Source organism: Schistosoma haematobium, chromosome 4 (genome assembly GCF_000699445.3).
Source record: "Schistosoma haematobium chromosome 4, whole genome shotgun sequence".
Lineage (NCBI taxonomy): Eukaryota > Metazoa > Platyhelminthes > Trematoda > Strigeidida > Schistosomatidae > Schistosoma > Schistosoma haematobium.
In genome coordinates, this window is record NC_067199.1 from 29453508 (window position 1) to 29463714 (window position 10207).

Consider the following 10207-nt stretch of genomic DNA (forward strand, 5'->3'; position numbering starts at 1 on the left):
TGATCATTCTAGATGGAGAAGACTCAAAATGCTAAGCACTAGGACTGCCTCCAAGAAATCGCTCTTCAATCAGAGTCTTCGAGTAACTTCATGTTTTGTTGCAATGGTCCTTAAATAGATGTTCGGTTATTAAACGTGAAGATGGCAAAGGTATTCACTGTTTGACAAAGCTTTAAACAGTAACACCTAACATAAATGGTACAAAGCAAGAGAAATCAAAAGACAGAATCGGGGAGATCAGAAGTTGTATTTAACGATTCCCAATATATCGGAATTGTCTGATCTAGTCTGGCTAGCGATTACAGCAGATGTTGAGCACGGCGTTCTCACACGTGATCTGGTGCGGATGCATGATCGAGCGCATTCAGCTAGGTGAGTCCATTTAAACTAATCTGGTCAGCATCCAATGTCGAAAACTTACAGAGCTATTTATTTTGGGGATTTATTTACCGCTACAGATCACTCCCCGCTAGTGGGGTAGTGATGACCCTAAGACGCGGCCAGCCAGATTTTTAAACCCAACGAGCTTGTCGTTGGTAAACACTCTTCTGATAGCTTGCTAAGTTTAGCAGCATCTGGTCGTCTTTCTTTACTATATAGGACCATGAAGTACAGTATAGTAAAAAAAGAAAAAGTACAATGAAAATTTCGTCTCCTCTTAAACTTCGTCGCTCTTTCCCAGCCATCCTGGAAAAGAAAGAAGAAAATGTAAGTGCACGTCGAAATACACTCGTACGCGCGTAAAAACACAGTGTCGGCGAAAAAAGTGGAAAATAAACTCATATACACGTCATATCGTTAAAAAGGGTTTTTATAATGTTTTTTAAATAAAAATATAAATATACAAGCATATTAAAATTTTTTACAAAAATTATTACATATGGTTAAAAGAACAATCGAGATAATATAAAGTGTCAAGCATTGCCTTACGTGCAATAATCGTTTAAATGTCCTGGAAATCTTACTCTTCCTTCAGAGCGTGTCGTCTCAAGTTTGTTTTCTTATACTATTGAAGTATCATCGTGTGTGTTGCCTGTCGGTTGATGTATTATAGGCGTAGGAGTCGTGTTGTGCGATTGTACCGAAGGGAAATCGACGTGAATAGGATTTCCTTCTAAATACGCTGCTTTGAGACGATCGATGCTGATGCTATCGTTTGTTCCGTTCTTATCGACTATATAGTACTTAGATTCACGTTGAAGAACTTTGAAGGGTCCTTCGTATGCTGATTCGAATGGTCGTCGATGCGAGTCTCGACGAATGAAAACGTGTGTACTATATCGTAAGTCAGGTTGAACGAAAACATCAGTTGATTGAGGTCGAGTGGAAACAGGTTTAACTGAACGCATTGCGTTTGTAAGCCTGTTCGTGTAGGAGGTTAGATCCATGTTCATTGAAGAGGATGAAGGATCCACGAATTCTCCTGGAAGTCGAAGTGTCGTTCCATAAACGAGTTGAGCTGCAGTGTATCCAATGTCAGCTTTCACTGCATTGCGGATACCTAGTAAGACGAGTGGAAGAGCGTCGGTCCACTGTGAAACGTTTGCAGCTGATAGCGAAGCTTTCAGTTGTCGGTGAAAACGTTCTACCAACCCGTTTGCTTATGGGTGGTATGCGGTCGTTCGGAAGCGAGTGATTCCTAAAAGTGGGGTCAGACGACGGAAAAGTTCAGATTCAAACTGACGTCCACGGTCTGTGGTGATGGTTGAAGGGCAGCCAAAGTTTGCTACCCATCGCTCAACGAAGGCGCGGGTCACTGTTTCAGTAGTGATGTCCTTGATAGGTACTGCTTCTGTCCATCGAGTGGAACGGTCTACGCAGGTTAAGAGATAAGAGTATCCATTTGAATCTGGTAAAGGTCCTAACAAATCCAGACGAACATAGTCGAATCGAGCATTAGGGGTTTTGAATTAACCTAAGTGACATTTGTTGTGTCTAATCACCTTAGATGTTTGGCAACTTACACAGGAGCGTGCCTACTCCCTCACGTCTTTATCCATTCCAGACCAACAAAACCGTTCTGCCATAAGCTTGATGGTTGCACGAACGCCTGGATGAGAAAGTTTGTTCAACGTATTGAGAACGTTGCGTCGATAACGTTTTGGCACGATTGGGCGATCCATACCCGTAGATGTGTCACAAAGTAAGGTTTCCTTACCTGTTTCCATCTGTTTGACGCGTAGTTCGAAGGTTGTAGACGATGACTCGTGCTGAAGATCAGTGTTCTCTTTTTGAAGCTGGGCGAGTTTAAGAAGGTTGATTCCTTGGAAACTGTTCAAGGAAGTTATGCGAGACAAAGCGGCTGCGACTGCACTGTCTGCTCCAGAAATGTGTTGAATATCTGAAGTAAACTGCGAAATGTAGTCCAGTTGTCGAGACTCACGGGGAGAGTACTTGTCAGAGGAAGAGCTTAAAGAAAAGGTAAGCAGCTTATGGCCAGTGAAAAGGGTAAATTTGTGGCCTTCGATATAGTGTTGAAAATGCGTACAGCACAATACATAGCTAGGAGTTCCCTACCGAATGTGCTGTACCTCGATTCGGTGTCTAGCAACCGTCTAGAGAAAAATGCCGAAGGTTGTCAGGAGTTGTTAACCCATTGTTGTAAGACTCCTCCGATTGCTGAGTCGGATGGGCCTACTGCGATGCTAATGGGTGCCTGAGTGTCCCGATGTGCAAGCTTTGTTGCTTTGGCGATAAGTTCCTTAATTGTGGAGAATGCTTTTCGTGCGGTGTCGTCCAAATTAATGGATTTCGCATTTCCACGAAGTTGGTCGGTAAGAGGTTTCATGAGTAAAGCGCATTTAGGTATGAATCGTCTAAAGAAACTTACCAGGTCGTTAAACGTGCGTAATTGCTTGACGGTGGTCGGTTCGGGGTAGTCCAGAAGTGCCGCCACTGTGGTTCTAAGGGGTCGAATGCCTTGAGCATCTATAGTGTGTTCTAGGAAGTTTAATGAGTCAGCTCCGATTTGGCATTTCTGAACGTTTACAGTAATGCCATGTTTTTGTAGTCGGTCGAAAACAAGATCCAGATGCTTGAGATGGAATGTTTGAGCAGCGTTTCTTAGACCGAAAGTCATTCGCGAAAATTCATAAAGTCTGAAGGGAGTAATAATGGCGGTTTTCGGGATATCGTCAGTAGCCATAGGGATTTGGTTATACGCTTTAACCATGTCGATTTTCGAAAGGACAGTTGTACATTTCAAGGTAGCTGTCAAATCGTGAATGTGAGGCAACGGGTAACGATCGGGAATGGTTTCCGCATTCAATCGCCGATAGTCACCAGTTGGACGCCAATTGTTGCTGTCCTTTTTAGGGACCATGCGTGACAGAGATGCCCATGGGCTATTTGACGGTCGTATGATTCCTTAGTCTATCATGTGGTCAAACTCGTTTTTCGCCAACCTTAGCTTTTCGGGGCTAGTCGTCGTGCTTTACAGAATACGGGTGGTCCTGTAGTCGTGATGTGATGTGTAACGTTGCTGGTTACGCACGGTAGTTTCGGTTGTGCTTAATGAATCCCAGGATACTTATCGAGTAGTGGTTGATAAAGTGGGTCTATCGTATGCCTAATTGTGACTGGGGATAATCTGCAATCAGAAAAGAAGTTACGCAAACGGACAAATTAGTGTTTCCGTCTACTGGCCTCCGTTTGCGCGTATCGATGAATAGATTATGGTGTTATAGAAGGTGCATACCAATGATTGGCATAGAAACATCTGAAACAACGAAGATCCAGTGAATGGGTTTGCGTAAACCCACGTTAAGGTAAACATACCTTTTGCCATACGTAGCGATAGGTTTTCCGTTTGTCGCCTGTAAGTTTAAAGCCGATTCGTGAAGCCAGTCGTTGGGATTCGCTGGGAGAACGCCAACTTCTGCGCCAGTGTCGACGAGGTAGAGAACTCTCGTTGTCACATCTGTGACGTATAACAGACGGCTATGTTCGCCGGCAACGGTTGCCGTTAACGCGTGCCGGCCTGGAAGTTTCACGAGTTGTTTTTCGAGTCAGTCGGTCTTGAGTTGGGAAAATTGCAGGGTTTTCTGCAATTTCTGGAAGACTTTCCATACTGGTTATGATACTAGCACCAGTCGGGATTATCCGTCTCTCGTGGTCCAGAGACAGATCGCTCAGGTGAAGTGCTTCTACGTGCGGTGTGTGATCGCTTACGGTCGTTACGAAAATTAAGATAACGCGTTATGTCATTCTGAGTCATTTGAGGCTTTTCTTTGACTGAAAAAACCTCGGTAGTAGAAGATTTAGTGGTTTCTAAGATATGATCGGCAGATGCAGCCAGCTCGTCTTAGGCGTTGTTGCGAAACGAGACCAGAACCGCTTGCACTTGTTGGGGAAGTTTGGACAAGAGAAGTTGTTTGAATAGGCCTTCGTCGAAAGTTCTTAGGCCTGTAACCTCTCTCATCCCTTGCGACATGTCCGTCGCAGAACCGTGTTGCAGGTCTATGTTATTAAAGAGTTGGTCTAACCTAGGTGTTACGTACCTGTTGAATTCACGCGGTAGTGCCTTGACTACTGCGAGGAATTGTGCACGTGTGTCGTTCACACCGTGCTCGTGGAAGTCGGTGGGGACATTGTCCTAATCTTAAATACCTTGAGGGTCTGTTCAGTCATGGAGGAAAGTCAAGTACGATAATATACGAGTGAGAGTATATAGATATCCAAAACCGCGGGGAAAAAATATCAAAATGTATAAAAAATTAAGATAAAGCAATAATATATAGAATCCCGAAATGGAACAGAAATCAAAAGACAGAATCGGGGAGATCAGAAGTTGTATTTAACGATTCCCAATATATCGGAATTGTCTGATCTAGTCTGGCTAGCGATTACAGCAGATGTTGAGCACGGCGTTCTCACACGTGATCTGGTGCGGATGCATGATCGAGCGCATTCAGCTAGGTGAGTCCATTTAAACTAATCTGGTCAGCATCCAATGTCGAAAACTTACAGAGCTATTTATTTTGGGGATTTATTTACCGCTACAGATCACTCCCCGCTAGTGGGGTAGTGATGACCCTAAGACGCGGCCAGCCAGATTTTTAAACCCAACGAGCTTGTCGTTGGTAAACACTCTTCTGATAGCTTGCTAAGTTTAGCAGCATCTGGTCGTCTTTCTTTACTATATAGGACCATGAAGTACAGTATAGTAAAAAAAGAAAAAGTACAATGAAAATTTCGTCTCCTCTTAAACTTCGTCGCTCTTTCCCAGCCATCCTGGAAAAGAAAGAAGAAAATGTAAGTGCATGTCGAAATACACTCGTACGCGCGTAAAAACACAGTGTCGGCGAAAAAGTGGAAAATAAACTCATATACACGTCATATCGTTAAAAAGGGTTTTTATAATGTTTTTTAAATAAAAATATAAATATACAAGCATATTAAAATTTTTTTACAAAAATTATTACATATGGTTAAAAGAACAATCGAGATAATATAAAGTGTCAAGCATTGCCTTACGTGCAATAATCGTTTAAATGTCCTGGAAATCTTACTCTTCCTTCAGAGCGTGTCGTCTCAAGTTTGTTTTCTTATACTATTGAAGTATCATCGTGTGTGTTGCCTGTCGGTTGATGTATTATAGGCGTAGGAGTCGTGTTGTGCGATTGTACCGAAGGGAAATCGACGTGAATAGGATTTCCTTCTAAATACGCTGCTTTGAGACGATCGATGCTGATGCTATCGTTTGTTCCGTTCTTATCGACTATATAGTACTTAGATTCACGTTGAAGAACTTTGAAGGGTCCTTCGTATGCTGATTCGAATGGTCGTCGATGCGAGTCTCGACGAATGAAAACGTGTGTACTATATCGTAAGTCAGGTTGAACGAAAACATCAGTTGATTGAGGTCGAGTGGAAACAGGTTTAACTGAACGCATTGCGTTTGTAAGCCTGTTCGTGTAGGAGGTTAGATCCATGTTCATTGAAGAGGATGAAGGATCCACGAATTCTCCTGGAAGTCGAAGTGTCGTTCCATAAACGAGTTGAGCTGCAGTGTATCCAATGTCAGCTTTCACTGCATTGCGGATACCTAGTAAGACGAGTGGAAGAGCGTCGGTCCACTGTGAAACGTTTGCAGCTGATAGCGAAGCTTTCAGTTGTCGGTGAAAACGTTCTACCAACCCGTTTGCTTGTGGGTGGTATGCGGTCGTTCGGAAGCGAGTGATTCCTAAAAGTGGGGTCAGACGACGGAAAAGTTCAGATTCAAACTGACGTCCACGGTCTGTGGTGATGGTTGAAGGGCAGCCAAAGTTTGCTACCCATCGCTCAACGAAGGCGCGGGTCACTGTTTCAGTAGTGATGTCCTTGATAGGTACTGCTTCTGTCCATCGAGTGGAACGGTCTACGCAGGTTAAGAGATAAGAGTATCCATTTGAATCTGGTAAAGGTCCTAACAAATCCAGACGAACATAGTCGAATCGAGCATTAGGGGTTTTGAATTAACCTAAGTGACATTTGTTGTGTCTAATCACCTTAGATGTTTGGCAACTTACACAGGAGCGTGCCTACTCCCTCACGTCTTTATCCATTCCAGACCAACAAAACCGTTCTGCCATAAGCTTGATGGTTGCACGAACGCCTGGATGAGAAAGTTTGTTCAACGTATTGAGAACGTTGCGTCGATAACGTTTTGGCACGATTGGGCGATCCATACCCGTAGATGTGTCACAAAGTAAGGTTTCCTTACCTGTTTCCATCTGTTTGACGCGTAGTTCGAAGGTTGTAGACGATGACTCGTGCTGAAGATCAGTGTTCTCTTTTTGAAGCTGGGCGAGTTTAAGAAGGTTGATTCCTTGGAAACTGTTCAAGGAAGTTATGCGAGACAAAGCGGCTGCGACTGCACTGTCTGCTCCAGAAATGTGTTGAATATCTGAAGTAAACTGCGAAATGTAGTCCAGTTGTCGAGACTCACGGGGAGAGTACTTGTCAGAGGAAGAGCTTAAAGAAAAGGTAAGCAGCTTATGGCCAGTGAAAAGGGTAAATTTGTGGCCTTCGATATAGTGTTGAAAATGCGTACAGCACAATACATAGCTAGGAGTTCCCTACCGAATGTGCTGTACCTCGATTCGGTGTCTAGCAACCGTCTAGAGAAAAATGCCGAAGGTTGTCAGGAGTTGTTAACCCATTGTTGTAAGACTCCTCCGATTGCTGAGTCGGATGGGCCTACTGCGATGCTAATGGGTGCCTGAGTGTCCCGATGTGCAAGCTTTGTTGCTTTGGCGATAAGTTCCTTAATTGTGGAGAATGCTTTTCGTGCGGTGTCGTCCAAATTAATGGATTTCGCATTTCCACGAAGTTGGTCGGTAAGAGGTTTCATGAGTAAAGCGCATTTAGGTATGAATCGTCTAAAGAAACTTACCAGGTCGTTAAACGTGCGTAATTGCTTGACGGTGGTCGGTTCGGGGTAGTCCAGAAGTGCCGCCACTGTGGTTCTAAGGGGTCGAATGCCTTGAGCATCTATAGTGTGTTCTAGGAAGTTTAATGAGTCAGCTCCGATTTGGCATTTCTGAACGTTTACAGTAATGCCATGTTTTTGTAGTCGGTCGAAAACAAGATCCAGATGCTTGAGATGGAATGTTTGAGCAGCGTTTCTTAGACCGAAAGGCATTCGCGAAAATTCATAAAGTCTGAAGGGAGTAATAATGGCGGTTTTCGGGATATCGTCAGTAGCCATAGGGATTTGGTTATACGCTTTAACCATGTCGATTTTCGAAAGGACAGTTGTACATTTCAAGGTAGCTGTCAAATCGTGAATGTGAGGCAACGGGTAACGATCGGGAATGGTTTCCGCATTCAATCGCCGATAGTCACCAGTTGGACGCCAATTGTTGCTGTCCTTTTTAGGGACCATGCGTGACAGAGATGCCCATGGGCTATTTGACGGTCGTATGATTCCTTAGTCTATCATGTGGTCAAACTCGTTTTTCGCCAACCTTAGCTTTTCGGGGCTAGTCGTCGTGCTTTACAGAATACGGGTGGTCCTGTAGTCGTGATGTGATGTGTAACGTTGCTGGTTACGCACGGTAGTTTCGGTTGTGCTTAATGAATCCCAGGATACTTATCGAGTAGTGGTTGATAAAGTGGGTCTATCGTATGCCTAATTGTGACTGGGGATAATCTGCAATCAGAAAAGAAGTTACGCAAACGGACAAATTAGTGTTTCCGTCTACTGGCCTCCGTTTGCGCGTATCGATGAATAGATTATGGTGTTATAGAAGGTGCATACCAATGATTGGCATAGAAACATCTGAAACAACGAAGATCCAGTGAATGGGTTTGCGTAAACCCACGTTAAGGTAAACATACCTTTTGCCATACGTAGCGATAGGTTTTCCGTTTGTCGCCTGTAAGTTTAAAGCCGATTCGTGAAGCCAGTCGTTGGGATTCGCTGGGAGAACGCCAACTTCTGCGCCAGTGTCGACGAGGTAGAGAACTCTCGTTGTCACATCTGTGACGTATAACAGACGGCTATGTTCGCCGGCAACGGTTGCCGTTAACGCGTGCCGGCCTGGAAGTTTCACGAGTTGTTTTTCGAGTCAGTCGGTCTTGAGTTGGGAAAATTGCAGGGTTTTCTGCAATTTCTGGAAGACTTTCCATACTGGTTATGATACTAGCACCAGTCGGGATTATCCGTCTCTCGTGGTCCAGAGACAGATCGCTCAGGTGAAGTGCTTCTACGTGCGGTGTGTGATCGCTTACGGTCGTTACGAAAATTAAGATAACGCGTTATGTCATTCTGAGTCATTTGAGGCTTTTCTTTGACTGAAAAAACCTCGGTAGTAGAAGATTTAGTGGTTTCTAAGATATGATCGGCAGATGCAGCCAGCTCGTCTTAGGCGTTGTTGCGAAACGAGACCAGAACCGCTTGCACTTGTTGGGGAAGTTTGGACAAGAGAAGTTGTTTGAATAGGCCTTCGTCGAAAGTTCTTAGGCCTGTAACCTCTCTCATCCCTTGCGACATGTCCGTCGCAGAACCGTGTTGCAGGTCTATGTTATTAAAGAGTTGGTCTAACCTAGGTGTTACGTACCTGTTGAATTCACGCGGTAGTGCCTTGACTACTGCGAGGAATTGTGCACGTGTGTCGTTCACACCGTGCTCGTGGAAGTCGGTGGGGACATTGTCCTAATCTTAAATACCTTGAGGGTCTGTTCAGTCATGGAGGAAAGTCAAGTACGATAATATACGAGTGAGAGTATATAGATATCCAAAACCGCGGGGAAAAAATATCAAAATGTATAAAAAATTAAGATAAAGCAATAATATATAGAATCCCGAAATGGAACAGAAATCAAAAGACAGAATCGGGGAGATCAGAAGTTGTATTTAACGATTCCCAATATATCGGAATTGTCTGATCTAGTCTGGCTAGCGATTACAGCAGATGTTGAGCACGGCGTTCTCACACGTGATCTGGTGCGGATGCATGATCGAGCGCATTCAGCTAGGTGAGTCCATTTAAACTAATCTGGTCAGCATCCAATGTCGAAAACTTACAGAGCTATTTATTTTGGGGATTTATTTACCGCTACAGATCACTCCCCGCTAGTGGGGTAGTGATGACCCTAAGACGCGGCCAGCCAGATTTTTAAACCCAACGAGCTTGTCGTTGGTAAACACTCTTCTGATAGCTTGCTAAGTTTAGCAGCATCTGGTCGTCTTTCTTTACTATATAGGACCATGAAGTACAGTATAGTAAAAAAGAAAAAGTACAATGAAAATTTCGTCTCCTCTTAAACTTCGTCGCTCTTTCCCAGCCATCCTGGAAAAGAAAGAAGAAAATGTAAGTGCACGTCGAAATACACTCGTACGCGCGTAAAAACACAGTGTCGGCGAAAAAGTGGAAAATAAACTCATATACACGTCATATCGTTAAAAAGGGTTTTTATAATGTTTTTAAATAAAAATATAAATATACAAGCATATTAAAATTTTTTACAAAAATTATTACATATGGTTAAAAGAACAATCGAGATAATATAAAGTGTCAAGCATTGCCTTACGTGCAATAATCGTTTAAATGTCCTGGAAATCTTACTCTTCCTTCAGAGCGTGTCGTCTCAAGTTTGTTTTCTTATACTATTGAAGTATCATCGTGTGTGTTGCCTGTCGGTTGATGTATTATAGGCGTAGGAGTCGTGTTGTGCGATTGTACCGAAGGGAAATCGACGTGAATAGGATTTCCTTCTAAAT